General features: G+C 43.4%; 1 protein-coding gene and 1 non-coding gene across 2 annotated transcripts in view; both read left to right on the top strand.

Annotated features, from left to right (window-relative positions):
• Nucleotides 1-25,042, top strand: part of LOC126355582 (glutamate receptor ionotropic, NMDA 2B) — a 1,429,141-nt gene that overhangs the window by 1,030,795 nt on the left and 373,304 nt on the right. The gene's annotated exons all lie outside the window — the stretch shown is intronic.
• Nucleotides 16,174-16,283, top strand: LOC126357178 (U6 spliceosomal RNA). Its single transcript, XR_007566150.1, has one exon. It is a non-coding gene; the product is annotated as a U6 spliceosomal RNA (small nuclear RNA).

Genomic DNA, 25,042 nt, shown 5'->3' with positions numbered 1-25,042 from the left:
CATTCTTCTCCATCTCTGTAGCAAAGAGAATATTCCAATGGCTTGAACTTAGATGTTTTAAAAAATTGTTCAGATCCTCACTGCCATGAATTCACCCTAAACAGATTGTTGTTGTTGTTGTTGTGGTCTTCAGTCCTGAGACTGGTTTGATGCAGCTCTCCATGCTACTCTATCCTGTGCAATAATAAATGACAGGGATCCCCATCGCTACTTCATCTTTCTGCTCACAGAACTAGTCTCTGAAACATAATTGAGTGGAAGTCAACAGATGTCGATATAGGTTAGCTAACTCAGCATCAAACCTAACCTCCACTGACCTTAACAATTCAAGGGGAGGAAAGCGACTGAAAGATCATCTCAGAACTTATTAAAATATTTGTCATTCATACGCAGTCTCCCTAATCGACGTAAGGAATCCATCGACTACTCAATGTGTTACATACCCCATCTTACTAGTGGGTTCAACAAAGCAGCAAATTGTTTTGCGACAAGGTATTTAGAAGCAACAATGTCACTGACATTAGGTCTGAGAGGAAACCCTTCATTGTGGATCTTCGGAAGGCCATATAATCTAGTAAATAGCGCAAACTCTCTTGTGATATGGAGCTTTATCACGAGGTTGGTAAACTTCTTCTCAACCCATTTCGTCAGGTAAACACTTTATCTGCGATAAGTTGTATGAAATAGCAAATACAGTATCTTTTCAAAGTAATCTTGCTTGTCCAGAAAACCGTAGCGTTTCCCTTCTTTACGGATAAGATAACAGTGGCAAGATCCACCCTGAGTGAAAGCAGAGCAGCCCCCTCAGCTTCTCCTGTGTGAACGTGCCCCGCTCAGCACACGACATGCTTATCTTCTAACCGCCTCGGCGGCGTCTAGAGGTAGTTAAAAACAGCCCGTTCGACAGAAATATTAAAATCAGCAACGGGGAAACGCATGGGCTTCCTCCGTGAGACTGAACACTGAACGTGAAGACTTAATATCACACTCAGAGCCACAGAAACGTTCAAACTTAGTTTATAGCGAGCAGTGACAGAAAGAAAGTTCGCAGTCAGACTGCGACCAACAAGCACCATCCAACCAGTCTCAAGAAAATGCCAAACTTGTCTGAGCAATCCTCAAATGAATTCGAAAGAATTTCAGAGAAACAAATTCCATCTGTTGGCAAGTGTAATGGATCTTTTCACAAAAAAGAGCTAAACCAGACCTTTGCTTGATGCGATTAGCGACAGGAGAATTAATGTGGCGAATAAGTTTGGCAAAATTTGGAACGACATTATAGTCTCGAGACGAGACAAAAACGGAAATGCACATAGCAATCTTGCTCTTCTAGGCGCAACAAGGAACGACGCATTTTCTCCCTTTTAAAGAAAAAAATGTGAAACAGAATTTCTCCCAGAGAACAAAATGTTCAAACAACTTAGGGAAATGCTGTCAGGTAACAACTACGATAACCATCGATGTTTCGACAGCTGAACACCCCGTTATTTTCAATGCACAAATACAACGCGAGTGCACTGTTCAAGTAAATTTGAACCATCGGTAGATGTGACTAGGTTGTAGATTCAGTTTCCTGCTGTTAAGCTGTTTCCTTTACAGCACAGGGCATGGCAATAAAAAACCGTAGGAGACTCTCACTCCTGTTCCATCTTCATCGCAATGACGTCTTAATTACATATGATTTTTTACTATTACTGTTTCATTTAAATCAGTAGTTGTTGGTCGTGTTTTATTTGACGTCGTTTTTAGAGTTTGAGGAATTTCCTATGCGTGGTTATCGACAGTTTAATCCCATTTTGAGACTCTACAGGCTCCATAAAAACAGAAACAAGGTTTTACTTGGTTTACCTCATCATCTAGTTACGGTTCCTTCACGAGAAGATGGATTTTCTATTGAATCTTGCCCTCTGAATATTGGAACTTCTACTTCCAAAAGACATCGTTCAGAAGAATTCCTCCGGACCTCGCGGTCTGCTGCACATCTCAACATACCCACTATCAAGGAGGCAGAGGACGATCGTCTTCCTGGACACTGGTGTAGCCGTTAGAACGTTACCTACATTAGGATATCAGAAGTCCAAACTGTTCATAAGTGATTAGTGCGGACATTAGCAATGTAAGTGCCACGAACTATGACCTAGCATATGCCCACCAAAAGTTTGTTATTTATTAATTTATAATTTTTTTCGTGATGAATATCCGCTACTGTAGCTCTATGTTATTTTCTTGCCCTTGGGCTCATTAAAACTTTATCAAAAAAATCGCAACATTAGATTTCGGCACACGGCATGATTTGTTTCCCAAAGAGTCACCGAATTCTTCTGTTTTACTTGTCTTTCTTCTTGTTGTTTTAATTTGTTTTTTGGCGCATTAAATTTAAGACATACCTTTTATTTTTTCATCTAATATTTAAAGTTAATATCCTTTCTGAACCTTGGTTTGAATTGTGTTGCAATAAATATCTCCCTTCTTTAAAAAAAATAAATAAAAGAAAGAGAAGGTTAAAATTCAGGCCTAACAATGGCATTCCTATTGAAAGTTTTATCGTTGATGTCCATTTTTAAAAAAATTCTATTTTTTTCGTTCTCTCGAACATCTAAAAATATTCCTTTCATTTTTATCTATAAAGTATTTACAGGTTTCTTTGCTGATTTGAATAAGGAATTTAAGACCAAATTGTCAGCAAATAAACGTTTTTCCTAAATTTAATCTTAGAGTTCCAAGGATACTTCGATTCATCCTTGCACCAGATGTCTGGACACACCACAACCTAATGTTCTAATGCACCGCGCTGCAAGCTTCCGAATCTATCAATTGCAACCCAAACTTTAATAAAAAGGCAAAGGTAATGTAAATGAGAACACTGGGAGGAGTTGTGGTTTAGGGTTACGTGGCTGCTTTGATTCATAAGGCAGAATAAAATCAATACATACTGTGGTCAAGACTAATATCAGTTTTCAGCGCTTTAAAAACTGCAGCTACTTCTCACAAAGCGTTCATGGATTCTGCTGCTGATATCCTCATTATTTCCCCGAGCCAGCCATCTAATCTTCGCTATCCTCCAGTACCAGCACATTCTTTAAGTTTCTACTCTCTTCTTGTCTGAACCGTTTATCAACCTAATTTTCCTTGTTGCAACATTACACCCCGTTTCTATAGAGAGGCATATAAACATTTTGCCTTCATTTATTATTTGCATAGAATGGAACATGAAACTACTAATACTGATATTAAGTACCCTCTGGTATGGAGTGTGAAACTATCTGTATAATATACGAGCTCTTTGGAAGTTCTTACATCTAACGTCGGGGTGGCAATTAGCCGTGTTTTTATTATTGTTATGCAACCGAGAGGCAACTGGGCGTAGGCCTTCTGACGCGTGTGTATGCTCCAGATGCTCATTCTTAACGTTTTCTTATTGAACATCATTCAATCAAGTTACTAGAGTAGTAGTATGCAGATAACAGCACACGTTGTTTGTAGAGCCTGCTGATTCGATAAAATATTGTTGTACCGGGGTCAATGAATTCACTAAGAAGATGCCTATCGTCGCTAGGAAGCATCAGCGAACATTTTGACTGCAATAAAACTGTTCTCCATGGCGTGCAGTGTCGTCCCTTGACGTTTAATACTAAGACCGTTAAACACCTTTTATGTGTAGTCATAAATGGATTTTTTGGTGACAGTTTACTCTTCTGTATTCTTTATCACTTTGTAATTTTGTATTCCTTTTCCGTTTTTCGAACTAAATACACTTTTCATCTGTTAGTTCTGCTTCGAAAGTGAGTTCCTACAAAATTATGCTTACACCGTCGATCACCCCCTATCACACAAGAATAAACGAAACTGGAATTTTTTACCGAAATGAGAATTGTAACATGACCATCGGTGACTACTACATTTACTACAGGTTCCATTGCTTATAAACATGGTTTCGTCACTAAATCTAACGAAAAATCAATTACGTTAAATGAGTCCCCCAGTGTAATTCATATACCTGCAAGAACTTTTTTTGTCAGTTTGAAAAGTCGTACGTCACCTTCTGAGATACTGACAACGTAATGTCACAACGCTGGTAAGCGATCCGTATTTTCGCGCCTCGGGCGTCTACCTGCTGCAGTCACCTAATTTGTTGAAGAGGACTACAGGAGCGGACAGAGAGCCGCAAACTAAGCTTATTTGCTGGCCGTCCATTACGCTGCTGACCTAGATCCCCCCCTCAGCCCACCCCCTACCTATGCCGACACCTACCGCCGTAAAACCAGGCTGCGCCAGCAGTGCCCGTTTCACGGCTGCACTCGGCGCGACTCGCTCACCCCGTGTGGTGGTCAGGTGCTCCAGCCGCTTTTCATTAGCGCCTGCCAGCGGCGTCAGCGCAGCCAGCCCGCACGAGGCGAAACCCAGCGGTACTCACCACCAAGCGATGAAAAATATTTCTTGTCCTCGGATATAACGCTTAAAAAAATTTTTTCTTCACATTGGCAACTCGATTGTGTCAAATTACATGCTCCCTAAAAGATCGGATGGCAACTACCTAGAAGCCCATTGGTCACACAGCATTTAAAATGCATGTTATTATGTAGCACCTGTTTGTAGAAAGCTGGTAACGTTTATAGTAACGGACTGATCATCTATGGAATGTTTTGATTGGATGAGGCATGTTTTCTAGCACTATTAAATAAAAAATTGTGTAAATAGGTCGCTGGAAATAGTATTACAAGGAAAGGCCGCTGGACCTGATGGGATACCAGTTCGATTTTTCCCAGACTACGAGAAGGAACTTGCCCCCTTCTTGCAGCGGTGTACCGTAGGTCTCTAGAAGAGCGAAGCGTTCCAAAGGATTGGAAAAGGGCACAGGTCATCCCCATTTTCAAGAAGGGACGTCGAACAGATGTGCAGAACTATAGACCTATATCTCTAACGTCGATCGTTTGTAGATTTTTTGAACACGTATTATGTTCGAGTATAATGAGTTTTCTGGAGACTAGAAATCTACTCTGTAGGAATCAGCATGGGTTTCGAAAAAGACGATCGTGTGAAACCCAGCTCGCGCTATTCGTCCACGAGACTCAGAGGGTCTTAGACACGGGTTCCCAAGTAGATGCCGTGTTTCTTGACTTCAGCAAGGCGTTCGATACAGTTCCCCACAGTCGTTTAATGAACAAAGTAAGAGCATATGGACTATCAGACAAATTGTATGATTGGATTGAAGAGTTCCTAGATAATATAACGCAGCATGTTATTCTCAATGGAGAGAAGATTTCAGGTGTGCCGCAGGGGAGTGTCGTAGGACCGTTGGTATTCACAATATACATAAATGGCCTTGTGGATGACATCGGAAGTTCACTGAGGCTTTTTGCGGATGATGCTGTGGTATATCAAGAGGTTGTAACAATGGAAAATTGTACTGAAGTGCAGGAGGATCTGCAGCGAATTGACACATGGTGCAGGGAATGGCAATTCAATCTCAATGTAGACAAGTGTAATGTGCTGCGAATACATAGAAAGATAGAATAGCAGGTCAGCAACTGGAAGCAGTTAATTCCATAAATTATCTGGGAGTACGCATTAGGAGTGATTTAAAATGAAATGATCATATAATGTTGATCGTCGGTAAAGCAGATGCCAGACTGAGATTCATTGGAAGAATCCTAAGGAAATGAAATCAAAAAACAAAGGAAGAAGGATACAGTACGCTTGTTCGCCCACTGCTTGAATACTGCTCAGCAGTGTGGGATCCGTACCAGATAGGGTTGATAGAAGAGATAGAGAAGATCCAACGGAGAGCAGCGCGCTTCGTTACAGGATCATTTAGTAATCGCGAAAGCGTTACGGAGATGATACATAAACTCCAGTGGAAGACTCTGCCGGAGAGACGTTCAGTAGCTCGGTACGGACTTCTGTTAAAGTTTAGAGAACATACCTTCACCGAAGAGTCAAGCGGTATATTGCTCCCTCCTACGTATATCTCGCGAAGAGACCATAAGGGTAGAGTCAGAGAGATTTTAGCCCACATAGAGGCATACCGACAATCCTTTCCACGAACAATAAGAGACTGAAATAGAAGGGACAACCGATAGAGGCACTCAAGGTACCTTCCGCCACACACCGTCAGGTGGCATGCGGAGTATGGATGTAGATGTAGACGCAGAGAGACTGCTGTCCCAATGCGGCAACTAGAATTTGGCGACCGAGACGCCCAACTCATGGTCCAGTCTCAACATCTATCTCTTGCTCGCACAGGTGAGTGTTACAGGGACCAGCTGGATGGTCCTTCTCCTAGCGCAGCCCTTGGAGACTGTAACTTCACCGACACAATAGGCGACCAGGCCGCGCGCGAATTGTGCCACGCTGGTTCGATAAACACTCCACGGCCATAAGGGTGCTCGGCTAGCCCTCTAGTGCACCTGCGCTCCACTCTACGGGACACGCCTGGGAGGCTGTAGAGATGGACGTGCGCCTTGCACACTGCTTCATCAAATCTACGTGACTTATGAACGGCTAGTGAGGGGCGATGGTTCAGCGTGGTTCCCTAGCACTTCAACTGACTTACGGGGTCCGAGCGCCAAACACAAACAGAGACGTGTCCCTAATGTACGTGCTCATTGGTGTCGAATCTCCAGTTTCCTTCCATCAATTGTCCTGCAAATAGCTATAGCAACGTTCTGAAGCTATTTCATTGTTATTATTACTGTTACATCTGTTATTATTAAGTTATCCCATGGATACGATAACGCTGAATAATTAAATTCCCCGTTGAATATCAGAGTATAAGATAAATTTACAACAGCAGTTTTGACTAGACTATACCTATTGCCTAAGAGAACCGCATTAACCGCTTGGTAGCCAAAATTCTTCAATTGCTTGATCCGATACCACAAGGATACCAACATTAGAGAATTTTATCTAATTACATCTTCGTCTTAGCGTCATCATGGCTAGCTCCGCATTTGATATTTACACGTTTTCAGCATGGTGAATTCTCAAGATAGTATGTTTTCGGGAGATCTTCAGTTTCCAAATGTGATGAATTGCTAATATATTTTGAATGTAAGTTTGAAAAGACCTTTTTGTGACGACAATATTGGTATATAACAAACCTATTTCCAGCGTATCAGGTTACCATCAGGTGACAACTGAATAGCATCCACAAGATAAACTACTGTGTAAGGAAACTAGTCTTTAAAATTGAAGATATTAGCACTGCACTGAATCTTTCGTCATGAAATTAGGCAGGACACCCCAGACTGAGAGCTAACCATTCGTGTTACGTGTCAATTACATTCGTCTGTCGTACAGTTCACGAAGCTACAGTGTTTTTAGCAGCCTAAACTGCTAACTCCTGTAATTAATATTCTGTGCGAACCTTGTCCAGTTGAATTGTTCCGTGTTTTAAAAGCTAGGCTGTAAAACACACACATACACATACACACACACACACACACACACACACACACACACACACACATACACACACACACACACACACACACACACACACACACAAAATCCGTTTCTCTGTTTCTGAATTCCAATGGACTATGTTCTTAAACACATTCTTGAATATAGTAGATACAAACCATTTATTTTGAAATTTGCAATTTTATTATAGACGGATAAATTTCATTAGTTTAGCTGTCATTCAAGAACAAAATATAGGCATTATTACTATGAAATAAAAAAACTACCACATCTACTTCTTCGAACGCTTCGAGAGAGCGGAGGAGCTGATAACGATGCAGTTAGGTCCCTTTAAAACCAAAATCGTGATGTATTTTTGTATATAAACTATCCAATAACGAAATGTTGCATGGTTACTTGTTTATCCCAAGCTACCGTTAGACGGAAAAAGAAATCAACTCTATAGACAATCACCTAATAATTTAACTAATTTTCAGTACCTGTTTTTAAAAGTGTAATTACAGAACCCAAATCGTAAAGTAAAGTATTTTACACAGTCGCCATTAAAAGAATTTACGACAAAACGTATTTGTAAAGAAATTTATAGTTTCCCCTCCAGGAGGTAGGGTAAAAGAACACTCATACAAGAAACAAAGTTGCCCGAAGGAGAATCGTGAGGATTTCAGAACCACTATGAATTACTTATTAGATCAGCGCCTTTTTCAATTATGTTCGTCTGTCGTACAGTTCACGAAGTTACTACTTCAACACGATGGTTTTCGATAGTTATAAGTGCACCATGTTCGGTTGACATGTCTTGTATCTTACCAGAGTAATGCTAAAATACATCACATCCATTTTTTAGACAAGCTGACTTTCTCGTATATAGAACATCAAATAACTGAGACGTGCGTGGCTCGTGTTCCCGCCATCATGTATTTTACACCCTGTTAAACGTACCTGCACCTCACTACGTTAATTTAAATTACTACTGTCACTGAGTTGCTGCTTTGCCTGACCATGAGCGGTGTTAGCAGCGGGTACCTATATATCCCCTCTTGTAATATCTTTTCTTGACTTCTATTACTTCCCGGTCCTGTCTGTCCTAGACCACTTCAAATAGCGAGTTCGGGCTGCCAGTCAGTTGGAACGCGTCTGGAGCGCAGTCCGAACCTGCCATTCGGGGAGCTGCAATGCAGCACTAGTGCAGTCGGGTTGGAGCAGCAGTGAGGTCTGCGTCGACATGTCTCGCCCGACCATTGCCGCCACGCATCACTTGAGCTGGGCCACGGTCTGGTTGGATCGTCGGACGGTCGTCCTACAGCATCGACTCCCGATTTCACTTCGTGCGTGCTTGGTTACTGTTGGGTATCGTTCAGGTCTTCGTGCAAGTGTTTGTGAGGCTGTATGTGTAGTTGGCGTTTTTTGCACTGACGACTATTTTAGATGTTGTCGGCATTCTGAGAGGGTTCAGTCGGAACGCGCGTGGAGAGTTCACGGCGGCAGTTCGCGTCGTGAGTCGGGCCCTGGCATTCAGTTGCAACGCGTCTGGAGCGCAGGCCGGGCCAGCCAGTCGCCGGCTTGCAGCAGCAGTGAGCCCTGCGTGGACATCGCCCGTTGCCGCCACGCATCACTTATACCGGACCTGACTTTTGGTGGGTTGTTGGTCGGTCGGTTGGTCCGAGGACATCTCTGTGCGGCGTAGTCGACTGGGCCACTGGCGGTCTCTGCGCAATGTCGGACTCTGTATGGAGCTGTTCGACAGCTACGAGCATCGTCGATCGCCGATCCAGGGCGTGAAAGTTGAGTGGTGTTGAGCATTACGTTGTTGGTTCCGACGTTGCTGTTGTGGAGGTTTTCAAAAAATGGTTCAAGTGGCTCTGAACACTATGGGACTCAACTGCTGTGGTCACCAGTCCCCTAGAACTTAGAACTACTTAAACCTAACTAACCTAAGGACATCACACACATCCATGCCCGATGCAGGATTCTAACCTGCGACCGTAGCAGTCGCCTAGAACCGCGAGACCACCGCGGCCTGTGGAGGTTTTCCTGGGAGCAACAACGAGTGAAGTGTTCGAAATAGTAACTGTCAGGTAAAATTCATCAATTTAATTTAACTATAGTCAAGTACACCGGTGGAATTTTCTACCTTATGGCCGTTAGTGTTCTTGTTACCTGCCCTGGCCGCTAACGCAGTTTTTAGGCGTTGTCTTTTCCTCAGCTGTTGTTGTTGCCCAACATGGTGTATAGTTTTGGCAGCTCAGTTCACATACGCGTTTGTTTGGGGATAGTGATACTTGTATTTTTTTTGGGGGGGGGGGGGGGTGCGGACTTGAATACTAGTGCACTCCATTGTGGCAAGCAAGCGGTTGGTCGGTCGGTCCGTGACTGTCACATGCTTGGGTTCGCACGAATTAAATGTAGTTCGACTCGCTACCTGTCTCGCCTAAGTGAACGAGGGCACACCGATCCACAGAAGACTCTTGAGTACTGTTCTCTTAATTATCCTTTTGGCAGTGTTAATGTTGTTGCAATTTAACTGTATTTTAGATTATTAATTTGGAAAAGTTAGTTGTGTCCCTTCAGTCCCGGAAACATGTTCTCAGAGTTTCCTTCTAGTCCAAACATTATCACCTTCTGCTCTTGAAAGGTTACTGTAATTTCCTTTGAAAGATCTTACAAGTTATTGTGGGCCTTCCGCCGTTGGTGTTGCAAAAAGGAAATTTTTTAACTTAATGTATTGTTTTACTGATTGTTGCAATATATATTTCCTTAATTTGCAGAATTTAACTTTGCGACCTTCCACCACCTTATTGTGTTTGTTTATCTCTTTCTGCGCACCTTGTGGGCCATCATCCCTGTTAGCATCTTAAAACATTGTGGCCTTCTACCTTCAGTAATCATCATAGCATATTTGGAATTTTGAAGATTTAATATGGTGACCTTCAGCCGCTCCGCATGCTGATCTCATATATGTATACGATTTATCTTATTCGTAAATTTAACTGTGTGTCATGTCTTTCCGAAAATGAACTTATTCTGAAGCATCTGTTTGGAGGCCTTCAGCCAGGAAGCAAATTTAATTCTTTCAAAAGTGTATTTGTGAACTAAATGGTAATAAATTACAATTGTGAAATGAATCCGACCGCAACTCGCTTGACCCTTTCCACAGTCCTAATTACCTGTTACCCATGCGTAATTTAGTGGGCGTTTCAATAACGTATGCGTATGGAAAATTAAACAAAAATGCACCAGTTTTCACACAAAGTAATATTTACAGAGATACCGCAAACGACAAGCTGGAACTAATTAAGTTGTTCGAAAAATCATCATACAATAAATGTTTTATGGAGCCACTTCGTCTAAACCAAGCACGTCGGTCGCAAACGCCACAAAAAGTCTAAGTAGTGAACAAAGTAAAAAGTACCTCCGAGCTTGGCTTTTAAAGCTACTTCGAGTGACTACAATCCCTTGTATATGTCCGCTGCGTATTGACAACACGAACCAGGAAGTCTCCTATAAGGCTGCTTTTTCGAACATCGGGTCACGGCTGCACTTTCGCTCACATGCGATGACCCAAGCTCGTTCCTACAAACCAAAAAATTCGCGTTAATTATTGGTTAAACCGTCGACAGGAAGAAATGGAAGAGCATCTTCCTTCAGCAAATTATGTGTTCTTTCTGCATGCTAATTTTTCATATGCACAGAAAAAAGTCACCATGTATAGAGGTTTTTTTTAAAATATGTGAGAATTGTCCACCTCCAAATTGTGATTTATACAAAAAAAGTAACAAAAAGAAGGTTCTATTCCACCATCTAATCATCGCTCTGCGACAGATCCTGCAAATATTTTCTGCATGGTACTGTCTCTTATTTCATAATCCAAGGTTGTGTGGTTGTATTGCAGTTTCATTCACAGACGGAGTTATGGCGTTCAGATATAAAAGTTCTTCGACAGGCTATGAGGAACTGGAATATGAAGAAGTCAGCAGGAGCTGTAATATGAAGAAGGCACCGGAATACGGATGAATATACCCAGAGGCTCTCTGAAAGAGCGGAAACATGTTGCATAACATCGATGCGTAAAAAGAGTCACGTAATGACCCAAAAAACTACAGGCATTTGGCAGTGATCCCTTTCGTCGGAAGACTGTACTCGAAGGTACTGATAGATCTGTTAGAGAAAGGAACAGGTCATAAGCAGCAAGAAGAGCAAGCAGGATTCTGTGCAGAAAGGTTGGTAATGGACCACATCTTCACATTGAAAATAATACGTGAAAACGCACGAAGATTGGACTGGAGGCGCACGTTGCATTGCTTAACTTTGAGAAACCATATGACAAAGCATACACCAATAAACTGTGGGAAAATTCTAAAGAGGCAGAGTTGGATAAATGATTGCGAAAGTCTACCGTGAAATTATATGAAAATAACATATCGACAGTAAGGATTGGGAATAGTTGGACAGAAGATTTCGAGGTGAATGAGGGTCTGCGGCAGAGATGTGGGCTCTCACAGAGCTTCTTTTAGCTTTATCTTGGAGAAATCCTGCAGACTTGGCATAGGAAATGCCAGGTCATGGGAGTGACAGTAGCGGACAGCAAGATACTTAGCCTGTGTTTTGCGGCTGAACGGCTTTGCACTAGCAGAAGAAGAAAATGATGTGAGCTATTTGATAAGAAAGCTTAAGGAGGATTGCAAAAATGGCTGGCCACAAGATGTACATGCGTAAATAATTTAAAGGTAGGTGGAGAAGTAATTGCAGGTGTGGAAAAGGCGAAATATCTTGGTGTATTATTCAATAAATAGGGCACAAGTAGTGGTGAAATCACTAGTGGGACTGATAAAGGACGAGCTGTAACAGGGGCAATGAACTCTGTTATTTGGGAAAAAGAGGGAAGAGCGACGAATAGAAGGTGTAACACTACAGTGTAGTATTGAACGGATCAGAAACCTGGGACATTAGAGAATAAAATAAGAATAAACTGCTTACCACTGAGATGGATTACTTAAGACGAAGCTCAAGCTGTACTGCAATAGATGGATGAAATTGGATAGGGACATCTGTGACGACATCCAAAAAACAGCTGATGAATTTTGGCATTGTGAACAGGATGAATGAACACAGGATACAAAATAGGATACTATGATGGATAGCAGGATAGCAACCCAGCGGAAAAAGTGGGTATGCCACGACGCAACTGACGAAAGCAAATGGAGGAGGCAATGGAAGCAGAAAATGGACGTTGAGGAAAGTCAAAACAGGGAAAGACGGCGACTGGGGACGGAGAAGCAGCGCCAGCCGTAGATAGTCCGCAAGAAGAAGAAGCGATATATTAAACCACTATCCTACGTCTGGATTGTGCCAGACCGTTTTAACGAATAAAAATATTCATTTGTACCAGCATAAACGACAAGCGAGATTGCAATACAAAAACAACAGCCTTCAACTAAATTGAGTTAGCAGTGCGTAAATGAGGATGGCTGGCCATTTCAGATAGGAATTCCTATACGGATGACAATGTATCATCCGGCCACATGTGGGTGGATATTGTTATACCTGACTCTGAGCTCCCAGGTAAGGAGGTAAGGATCAGAAGGGAGGGCGTAACGATGTGATATACCAGGCAGCAGTTGAAAGCAACTGGATAAGCTGAAGGGGAGATCTGGGGCCGGAAGATACAGAGAGGAGATGGGACTGAGTGTTAGATCCTTGAAACTAGGGATGAGGAAGCAGTGCTACCCAAGTAGCTGCACCGCCAGTTTGTTGAGTCCAAATTCTCTTCATCTCATGGACAGCATGAACATGTGAGGTGTAACGTCGAACAAGTCGACGACTATGCACCGTTACATACACATACAGCCACACATACACTCAACTGGGTTCTTATATTGTCACTCATTTGTTATCCCAGAAATAAAAAATGTGTTCAGATGTGTGTGAAATCTTATGGGACTTAACTGCTAAGGTCATCAGTTCCTAAGCTTACACACTACTTAACCTAAGTTATCCTAAGGACAAACATACACTCCTGGAAATTGAAATAAGAACACCGTGAATTCATTGTCCCAGAAAGGGGAAACTTTATTGACACATTCCTGGGGTCAGATACATCACATGATCACACTGACAGAACCACAGGCACATAGACATAGGCAACAGAGCATGCACAATGTCGGCACTAGTACAGTGTATATCCACCTTTCGCAGCAATGCAGGCTGCTATTCTCCCATGGAGACGATCGTAGAGATGCTGGGTGTAGTCCTGTGGAACGGCTTGTCATGCCATTTCCACCTGGCGCCTCAGTTGGACCAGCGTTCGTGCTGGACGTGCAGATCGCGTGAGACGACGCTTCATCCAGTCCCAAACATGTTCAATGGGGGCCAGATCCGGAGATCTTGCTGGCCAGGGTAGTTGACTTACACCTTCTAGAGCACGTTGGGTGGCACGGGATACATGCGAACGTGCATTGTCCTGTTGGAACAGCAAGTTCCCCTGCCGGTCTAGGAATGGTAGAACGATGGGTTCGATGACGGTTTGGATGTACCGTGCACAATTCAGTGTCCCCTCGACGATCACCAGAGGTGTACGGCCAGTGTAGAAGATCGCTCCCGACACCATGATGCCGGGTGTTGGCCCTGTGTGCCTCGGTCGTATGCAGTCCTGATTGTGGCGCTCACCTGCACGGCGCCAAACACGCATACGACCATCATTGGCACCAAGGCAGAAGCGACTCTCATCGCTGAAGACGACACGTCTCCATTCGTCCCTCCATTCACGCCTGTCGCGACACCACTGGAGGCGGGCTGCACGATGTTGGTGCGTGAGCGGAAGACGGCCTACCGGTGTGCGGGACGTAGCCCAGCTTCATGGAGACGGTTGCGAATGTTCCTCGCCGATACCCCAGGAGCAACAGTGTCCCTAATTTGCTGGGAAGTGGCGGTGCGGTCCCCTACGGCACTGCGTAGGATCCTACAGTCTTGACGTGCATCCGTGCGTCGCTGCGGTCCGGTCCCAGGTCGACGGGCACGTGCACCTTCCGCCGACCACTGGCGACAACATCGATGTAATGTGGAGACCTCACGCCCCACGTGTTGAGCAATTCGGCGGTACGTCCACCCGGCCTCCCGCATGCCCACTATACGCCCTCACTCAAAGTCCGTCAACTGCACATACGGTTCACGTCCACGCTGTCGCGGCATGCTACCAGTGTTAAAGACTGCGATGGAGCTCCGTATGCCACGGCAAACTTGCTGACACTGACGGCGGCGGTGCACTAATGCTGCGCAGCTAGCGCCATTCGACGGCCAACACCGCGGTTCCTGGTGTGTCCGCTGTGCCGTGCGTGTGATCATTGCTTGTACAGCCCTCTCGCAGTGTCCAAGTATGGTGGGCCTGACACACCGGTGTCAATGTGTTCTTTTTTCCATTTCCAGGAATGTACACACCCATGCCCGGGGGAGCACTCGAACCTCCGCCGGGACCAGCCGCACAGTCCATGACTGCAACGCTCTAGACCGCTCGGCTAATCCCGAGGGCCCAGAAATAAAGTAAAAATTTTTACAGTCCCCTAATTCCAACGAAAGTTTTCTGGAGGCTTCTCTTGGCTGTTAGTCAAATGCCACAACTTATGATTTCCTCGTACGTATTCTCCTTTGCGACCCCCTTTCCCGCACTACCAACTTCCTGGGACTCGGCTGGAAAGAACTATGTTCTACTGCTATCCTAAACGCTCTCAGAATTAGTAACAAAGAGACAAGTGACTTCGCAATCATGCGACACGACCGTCACTCGGCAGTCTCGCACCGAACTAGTAGTACGAGCTTCCTGCTTGGCTGTTGTGGCCTGCATAGTTTTCGTCTCTAAACTGGCGCCTCTGTAACGATCGAATTTCGAGTTTTAGAATTGTTTATTCCATTCAAATGTGGTTCTGCTTCTCTGCCTCCCGATTTTATCACCGCACTATGAATAGACTAAAATGAAATTCATGGAGTCGGTAATGCTTCAGGATACAAGTGAATGACGTAAATAGCAATTTTTCCTAGAAATATCCACCAGACGTTGCAAAAAATAGGTATTGCTCTAGAATGAATCCTCTTCAGAGTACTGTGTGCTGGTTTGAAACATAATGGCATTTTTAAAATGTGTTCCGGGCCGATACTCGAACCCACTACCTTGCATTTTGCATAGAATGCCCTTGTCGGTGGAGCTGGCTAGGCATGATTCAAGCCAGTATGAGTCCCTTGACAGTATTAGCAACACAGGTATTTTACACTCATTTATATTAATTTATTGTTACAAGTCTCTAATATCTCTGTTCAAGGCGTAAAGAAGGGTTGTTAACGCAGTGAGTACAGTTTTAGCTGATAATGAAAACAGGTGTAGATGCTTCTACAGCGGTAACTTTTACAGCCTAATATTACGTATACTTTCGCTATCGAGCTGATCACCCGCAAGCGGTTCACTCTAAGATTTAGAAGTGTAGATGGGGCTTACTTCCGTGCCAGGGCAGAAATGGTAGCGGAGTCCTCGATCACAGCAAGGAAAATGGTTCCAAATAATTCCGCAAGCGTCTTCTAGTCTTTGTTAGCGGCAGCCCGACACGATACACCGAAACTAAAAATGTGTACAGGTGTCACACATCGAGCTTAATTTTATGAATAAATTCCTAAGAATGTGTGTTTGGATTACAGCATTGTACGGAAGCGATCAACGATTGTGGGAAAACCGGAAGACTTCTGATATAAGGAGTCACCCTCGTTCTGTCAATATGCGCTTCGTCTATACGTATGCGGAAACTGGAACGACACAGAGAAGATTAGCATGGCCCCTCCGCAAGAATGACACGTAGAAGTTGTCAAAGAAACCTCTGGTTCTTCGGGGGAAATGTCGCCATAAAAGACGGAGGAGTCAGAGGCGATCAGTGGCAAGAGGATGCAGCAGGCAATGGAAACCACTGCATTAGAGACACATAATGTGATCCACAGAACACAAGCCTGTAACTGAACAAGCATCTTGATCATCTCTCCATTAGCAAAAGATTCCTGATTAGTACCACATTCGGAACTCCGGGAGCGAATTGACGAGAAGGATGTAACCATGAGAAAAAGACTAAGTAACGAGCGAAGCGCTAACATTTCTCGACTCTGGGCGTGGTATGTCAGACACTTGAACGTAGCAGGGAATCTAGAAAATATGAAATTAGAAATGCAACTGATCTTAGATAATGGGGCTGGGGAGGGAGGGGGGGGGGGAGGCGATTGTCAGTGAAGTGATCTCGAAAGATCGTTGGGATTACTAGTCCGCCGAAAACAGGGTAATATCAACAGCAAAAGAAAATGATATAATGGGAGTAGGATTCATTATGAATGAGAAGGAAGAGCAGAGAATGAGTCACTGTGAACAATTCGATGATTTGGTTGTACTCACAGAATCGACGGCAGTCCAACTCCAACAATAGTTCAGGTATACATGCCAACCATACAAACAGAAGATGAAGTGATACAGGAGGTATGTGATAATGTTGAACGGATAATTCATTATGTAAAGGGATATGATAATTTAATACTCATGATGACTGTAACGCGGTAGTAGGGGAGAAATAGAAGATAGAATTACAGAAATAGATGTGATTGGTGGTGGGAATGAGAGAGGAGAAATATTAATTGAATTCTACAATAAATGTCTGCTAGTAATAGCGAATACGGTGTTCAAAACTCAAAAGACGTGAAGGTATACAGGAATAAAGGGACGCGTTTTAAGTCCTCTAAGGGTGTAGATACTGCGATGATGATTACCGTAGTACACAGTTCAATTACGGAGGTATAGATATCTTTAAAACGGCCGATCACAGGAGCCTGACAAACATAGATACAAGAAATATAACAGATAAAAGATCTTGTGTAAATCAAGAAATACCGCAACTGAGCTATTAAAGAAGAAAGTACAAAATTGCTCGGCAGAAAGACAGAGATAAAGCAATGTGAGCTATTTAGGAATGATATAAACAAAGGGTAAAGGGAAGCCAAGGGGAAATGGCAGCAGGAAAGATCTGAAGAAATCGAAAAAGAGATAGTCGAAGGAACCCAACACAACCTTTAGTGAAACAAAGAAAGAGCGTTAGGATTGAGAGTGCAACGGTAATTTAGCTCGTAATTGCAGCGGAAGGAGCAACTAAGTAGAAAGAGTACACTGAGGAGAATGAACTGTCTGATGCCGTGAAGGAAGAAGTTTTGGCAGTCGATGTGGAACCCATAGGGTCTCCAGTGTTAGTCAGCCTTTGAAGACTTGCGAACAAATATAGCGGATGGAATAAAATGCATTCCCTCGCAATATCCAAAACCATTGGAGGAAGTGGCAATATAAAACTATTCAAGTTGATATGTAGAATCTATGAGACTGGAGAACTAACATCAGACTTTCGGAAAAACATGAGCCACACCATCTCGAAGAGAAAAACGACAGACGATGGAAAGAAATACTGAAAAATCAGCTTACCAAATCATGCATCCAAGTTAACTGACAAGGGTAATATACAGAAGAACAGAAAAGAAACTTGAGGATGTGCAGGGTGACGATCAGTTTGACTTTTGGAGAAGTTGTGGCACCAGAGAGGCCATTCTCACGTTACGCGTGATAATGGAAGCAAGACATGTTCACAGGATCCGTCAACCTATAGAAAGCATTCGACACTGTAAAATAGTGCAATATGATCCAAAATTCTGAGAAAATAGAAGCAAGCTGTAGGAAAAGACGAGTCATGTACAATATGTACGAGAACCAAGAAGGAACAATAGCAATGGTAGACCAAGAATGAAGTACTGGGCCATCGTATTGTACATACCTTAGTGACTTCAGGATACTGTGTACAGCATTTGAAGCGGACCTGTTGCTGTGTAGCTACGTTCGGTGTCGAATATACTGTTATATTTATCATAAGTGTGTTTTATGCTAGTAAGATACGATCAAACTTACCATGTATTTTATTAATTTTTAACAAATCTGAAGATGTGCAGTACACTACGAAGCCGATCATCCTTGTGGAAATCATTAGGACAATAATTGGATCGAACGTTTTCTTCTGATTTAACAGTTGTAACCTGCTGACGTGGCTTCTAGGCACGACATTGGTCGTAATACAAATTATTTACAAGAGCAGCTAACCGTTTGTTATTCAAGATGTCTGTTTATGGCTGCGGTTGTCCCTCACACAATATAGTGTTAGCTGTTGCTGATTTTCTCCAATTCTCAGCGCGTCATGTTTTTTTATAAAATATGTTTCCCTGATAGTACATGTATAATGTACTCATCTGCTTTGTACACTGTATGGCTTAAAGTTAGGAGAATGCATAGTGACTTTAGTCATTCGTCAGCTGCTGAGACCTATGCGCAGCGTTTGCCTCCGCACTATCGTAGAGAAATGAATTCCCTGACTCATCTCATTCAAATCAGCGGCGACCTCGCGGTAGACTGCACACCGCCGGCCTGACTGGCCGTGCAGTTCTCGGTGCTACAGTCTGGAACCGACCGACCGCTACGGTCGCAGGTTCGGATCCTGCCTCGGGCATGGATGTGTGTGATGTCCTTACGTTAGTTAGGTTTAATTAGTTCTAAGTTCTAGGCGACTGATGACCTCAGAAGTTACGTCGCATAGTGCTCAGAGCCATTAGACTGCCTACCACTCCACAAGGCGACGCGACGACCGTTCGTCAAACACTTTCGACCGCCCTGTGCGGTGGTTTAACCAATGAGGGAACATTGTCATTGCAATACTGAAGATACTGTCTCGACACTGTTCAGCGCGGAAAGTCGAAGTCTTGTGTAAGTCCCCGTAAACTGGACACCGTCAACAGTTTTCTGACGCATGCGATGCGCTCCATCGCGGAATCCTCTCCTGCCCCAACCTCTTCATCGTAAAGTAGTACGTGCACACAGCTTAAGTTATTCGTTCGATATATTCCAGACTTTGTCTTCTTCTATAGTTTTAGTTTACTGCAACTCCCTCAAATACCCCGAAGGATATTCATCGTCGTCTTAACAGGTGTCCTCTTATCCTGTCCCCCTCTATTAGTACAACGTTATTAAAAATTATTGAAGCGATTTCATAAATTCACTGCAGCTACATTAATTGACAAATTGTCACAAAACTCAACATTCATACAGAAAAACTCAGAAAGTTTTGTACTGTTGCAGCCGCACTTTGGATTTCTGCCACAAGAAAGCAGCAGTAAGCAGTTAGGCAAGATTGCGACAGGCGTCGAGAAAGCATATACAGGGTGGTCCATTGATAGTGGCCGGGCCAAATATCTCACGACATAAGCATCAAACAAAAAAACTACTAAAAAACAAAACTCGTCTAGCTTGAAGGCGGAACCCAGATGGCGCTATGGTTGGCCCGCTAGATGGCGCTGTCATAGGTTCAAAATGGTTCAAATGGCTCTGAGCACTATGGGGCTTAACGTCTGAGGTAATCAGTCCCCTAGAACTTAGAACTACTTCCACCTAACTAACCTAAGGACATCGCACACATCCATGCCCGAGGCAGGATTCGAACCTGCGACCGTAGCGGTCGTACGGTTCCAGACAGTAGTGCCAAGAACCGCTCCTCCACACAGGCCGGCTACTGCCATAGGTCAAACATATACCAACTGCCTTTTTTATATAGGAACCTCCATTTTATTACATATTCGTGTAGCACGTAAAGAAATATGAATGTTTTAGTTGGACCACTCTTTTCGCTTTGTGATAGATGGCACTGTAATAGTCACAGACGTATAAATACGTGGGATCGCGTAACATTCCGCCAGTGCGGACAGTATTTGATTCGTGATACCTTACCCGTGTTAAAATGGACCATTTACTAACTGCGGAAAAGGTCGGTATTGTGTTGATGTATGGCTACTGTGATCAAAATGCCCAACAGGCGTGTGCTGCGTATGCTGTTCGGTATCCTGGACGACCCTCATCCAAGTGTCCGGACCGTTAGCCGAATAGTTACGTTATTTAAGGAAACAGGAGGCGTTCAGCCACATGTGAAACGTCAACCACGACCTGCAACAAATGACGATGTCCAAGTAGGTGTTTTATCTGCTGTCGCGGATAATCCGCACATCAGCAGTAGACAAATTGCGCGAGAATTGGGAATCTCAAAAACGTCGGTGTTGAGAATGCTACATCAACATGGATTGCACCCGTACCATATTTCTATGCACTAGGAATTGCATGACGACGACTTTCAATGTTGTGTACAGTTCTGCCCCTGGGCACAAGAGAAATTACTGGACGATGACAGATTTTTTGCACGCGTTCTATTTAGCGACGAAGCGTCATTCACCAACAGCGGTAAGGTAAACCGGCATAATATGCACTATTGTGCAACGGAAAAGCCACGAAGGCTGCGACAAGTGAAACATTAGCGAACTTGGCGGGCTAATGTGAGGAAGGATAATTGTCCCTCATTATATCGATGGCAATCTAAATGGTGCAATGTATGCTGATTTCCTACGTAATGTTCTACCGATGTTACTGCAAGATGTTTCACTGCATGACAGAATGGCGATGTACTTCCAACATGATGGAGGTCCGGCACATAGTTCGCGTGCGGTTGAAGCGGTATTGAATAGCATATTTCATGACAGGTGGATTAGTCGTCGAAACACCATACCATGGCCCGCACGTTCACCGGGTCTGACTTCCCCGGATTTCTTTCTGTGGGGAAAGTTGAAGGATATTTGCTATCGTGATCCACCGACAACGCCTGACAACATACGTCAGCGCATTGTCAATGTATGTGCGAACATTACGGATGGCGAACTACTCGCTGTTGAGAGGAATGTCGTTCACGTATTGTCAAATGCATTGAGGTTGACGGGTATTATTTTGAGGATTTATTGCATTAATGTGGTATTTACAGGTAATCACGCTGTAACAGCATACGTTCTCAGAAATGATAAGTTCACAGAGGCACATGTATCACATTGGAACAATCGAAATAAAATGTTCAAGCATACCTACGTTCTGTATTCTAATTTAGAAAACCACCTGTTACCAACTGTTCGTCTAAAATTGTGAGCCATATGTTTGTGATTATTATAGTGCCATCTATCACAAATCAAAAAAGTGGTCCAACTAAAACATTAGATTTCTTGACGTACTACAAGAATATGTAATAAAAAATGGGGGCTCATACTTTAAAAAACGCAGTTGATATCCGTTTGATCTATGACACCGCCATCTAGCGGACCAACCATAGTGCCATATGGTTTTCCCCTTCAAACTAGACAAGTTTCGTTCTTTGTAGTTTTTTCGTTTGACGCTTATGTCGTGAGATGTTTGGCCCGGTGACGATCAGTGGACCATCCTGAACTGTGCTTGAAATGCTTTCACATCAATCTGGCAAACAGTGCAACGACACTTCAAAAAGAAAGTTCAAGAAAGATCCACAATTGACAACTCCATTCCACGATGGTACGCGCTGTTTAAAACTTCGGAATGCCTCTGCAACGGGACGTCAATTTATCGGTTTGCAGTGAGTGAAGAAACTGTTGACAGCGTGCGGGCGAATTTCGCACGTAGCCCGCAGAAGTAGACGAAGAGACCAGTCAGAGAGCTGAACATACCACAATCAACCGTTTGGAAGATCTTAAGAAAACGACTGAAGCTGAAGCATTACCTCTCGCAATAAGCTACAAGTCCTGACTCCCGATAACAATGTCAGACGTTTTAAATTTTTGAGACAGTGACAACAGCTTGTGAAAGAGGAGGGGTTTTATGATAAATTCATCCTCAATATAAAGAAAAGCGACATTGGTTTGTGAATGGGATAACGTAAAGGCACAAGGTGCGAATCTCGGGAACAGAAAATCCCTACGCTGTAGTGCAACACATTCGGCATTCACCAAAAGTTAATGTGTGTTGTGCAGCCTCACGATTTAAAGTTTACAATCCCTTTTTACCTATGCAAAGAGGCCGTTAGGATAAGTATATCTGGACATACTGCAGAGCTGGCTAGTTCCACAACTGGAGATGGACTGTGTGGACTTCATTTACGAGAAGGATGGTACTCCTTCACACTTCCATTGTGTTGTGAATTCTCAAACATGAAACTGAGAAAGCGATGAATCCTTCATGGTGAGTGAACTTTATCAACAATTCCTGTCACAACCTCCACGCTCTGCCAACCTCATCCTACGGATTTTTTTTTTATGAAGTTATGTGAAAGATTCAGTTGCTACGCCACCAAACCTACCAGAACTTCTCCCCAGCGTCAGCAGTGGTCTTCAACACACTGATAGCGACATTCCTCGCCGAACGAGGATGAACTCGATTGTCGGCTTGATATCTGAGGAAGCGGTAGGGAGGCACTTATGGAGCACTGGTAATATGCAACAAAATCTTTTTGAGTTTAGTATGTCTGTGCAAAGTCCTTTCACCATTTGTTAAATTATATACCAACAGCAAATCTATGAAATCGTTTCAATCATTTATAATAATCCTGTATTTTACATATATTTCTCACTTCGCCGATTCTGCGGATAACCTCCACACTTCCTATCTTAGTATAAGTCTATCTCATTTTCAACATCTTAAATGTTTCTATTCTCTTATTTTACGGTTTTCCCACAATCTTTAATCACTTCCGTACAAAGCTCTGCTCAAAAGATACATTCTCAGGAATTTTTTCATAAAATTAATCTCAATGTGCGACGCCAGTGGACATTTTTAGTTTGTAGGCATCGCATCGGACTGCCGTCCATGAAGACCGAAAGACTCTTTCGAAATTTTTTGGAAGCATTTTCCTTGCCGTGATCGAGGCCTCCAAAAAATGGTTCAAATGGCTCTGAGCACTATGGGACTTAACATCTATGGTCATCAGTCCCCTAGAACTTAGAACTACTTAAACCTAACTAACCTAAGGACATCACACAACACTCAGCCATCACGAGGCAGAGAAAATCCCTGACCCCGCCGGGAATCGAACCCGGGAACACGGGCGTGGGAAGTGAGAACGCTACCGCACGACCACGAGATGCGGTCTCGAGGTCTCCGCTGCCGTTTCTGCCCCAGCAAAGAAGTGAACCACCTCTACACTTCTAAATCTTAAAATGAACCGCTTGCGGCCGATCAATTTCATCGGGAAAGTGCACGTAGTCTTAGGCTGTAGAAGTTACCTCTGTAGAAACACCTACCACCTGTATGCATCACGCGCTAAAACTGTATTCACTGCGTTAACAACCTTTCTTTCCGCCTTGTAAATTTTGTGAACGGAGGCATCAGGGACTTGTGACAACAAAATAATATAACTGTGTGTAAATCAACTTCGTTGCTCGTACTGTCAGGAGGCTAATACTGGCTTGAGTCATGCCTAGATAGCTCCACCGATAAGGGCATTGTACGTAAAATGCAAAGTTTTGGGTTTGAGTCTCGTCCGGCACACATTTTTAAAGGATTCATTCTAGAGTAATGCCTATTTTTTTGGAACCTATGGGGAATCTTTAGTGCAAATATTGCGATTTACGTCACCCACATGTTGTCTCAAGTATTACCGACTCCATGTACTTCATTTTAGTGTATTCGTAATGCGGTGATAAGATTGGAAGACAAAGAAGTAGAACCACTTTTGAATCAAATAAAAAATTCTAAAACTCGAAATTCGATGGTTACAGAGGCATCAGTTCAGTGACGAAAGCTATATAGGCCACAGTAGCGAAGCAGAAAGCTCGTATTACTGGTTCGGTGCACGATTTGCCAGATTATAGAGTGACACGGTCGTGTCGCATGATTACGAAGTCAGCTGTCTCTTATTTACTAATCCTGAGAGCGTGTAGTGTAGTATTAGGGCATGGTTCTTTTCGGTCGCGTCCTAGGAAGTTACTAGTGGAGGAAAGAGGGTCGTAAACTTACGAGGGAACCACATGTTACGGCAATCAACTAATAGAAACCTCCAGAAAACTTTCGTTGGAATTGGCTGAAAATGACTCTGAGCACTATGGGACTTATCTTGTGAGGTCATCAGTCGCCTAGAACTTAGAACTATTTAAACCTAACTAACCTAAGGACATCACTCACATCCATGCCCGAGGCAGGATTCGAACCTGCGACCGCAGCGGTGGCGGGTTCCAGACTGTAGCGCCTAGAAACGCTCAGTCATTCTGGCCAGCTTGGAATTGGGAGACTAAAAAGATTTTTACTTTATTTCTTGGATGACACATCGCATACAAAATGTATGTGTGGCTGTATGTGTATGTAACGGTGCATAGTCGTCGACTTGTTCGACGTTACACCTCACATGTTCATGCTGTTCATGAGATGAAGAGAATTTGGACTCAACAAACTGTCGGTACCGTTTCTAAGCATTGCTTCCTCATCCCAAGTTTTAAGGCTGTAATACCGAGCCCAGTCTCCTCTCTGACTGTCTTCCGGTGCCAGATCTCCGCTACAATTTATTCGGTTTCTGACATTCAACTGCTTCCCTATCGTAATGATCGTGCTCAGGACTGTTACGCCCTTCCCTTCCGATCCTTACCTCCTCGCCTGGGAGCTCACAGTCAGGTATAACAGTATCCATTACCATGTGGCCAGAAGTAGAACATAAATGCAGGTACTTCTGAATCACCCATTATACCAGTTAAGTAACTA

The sequence above is a fragment of the Schistocerca gregaria genome, chromosome 3 (genome assembly GCF_023897955.1).
Source record: "Schistocerca gregaria isolate iqSchGreg1 chromosome 3, iqSchGreg1.2, whole genome shotgun sequence".
NCBI lineage: Eukaryota > Metazoa > Arthropoda > Insecta > Orthoptera > Acrididae > Schistocerca > Schistocerca gregaria.
Note: the sequence above shows the minus strand (reverse complement) of the source record. Positions and strands in the feature narration are given on the sequence as shown.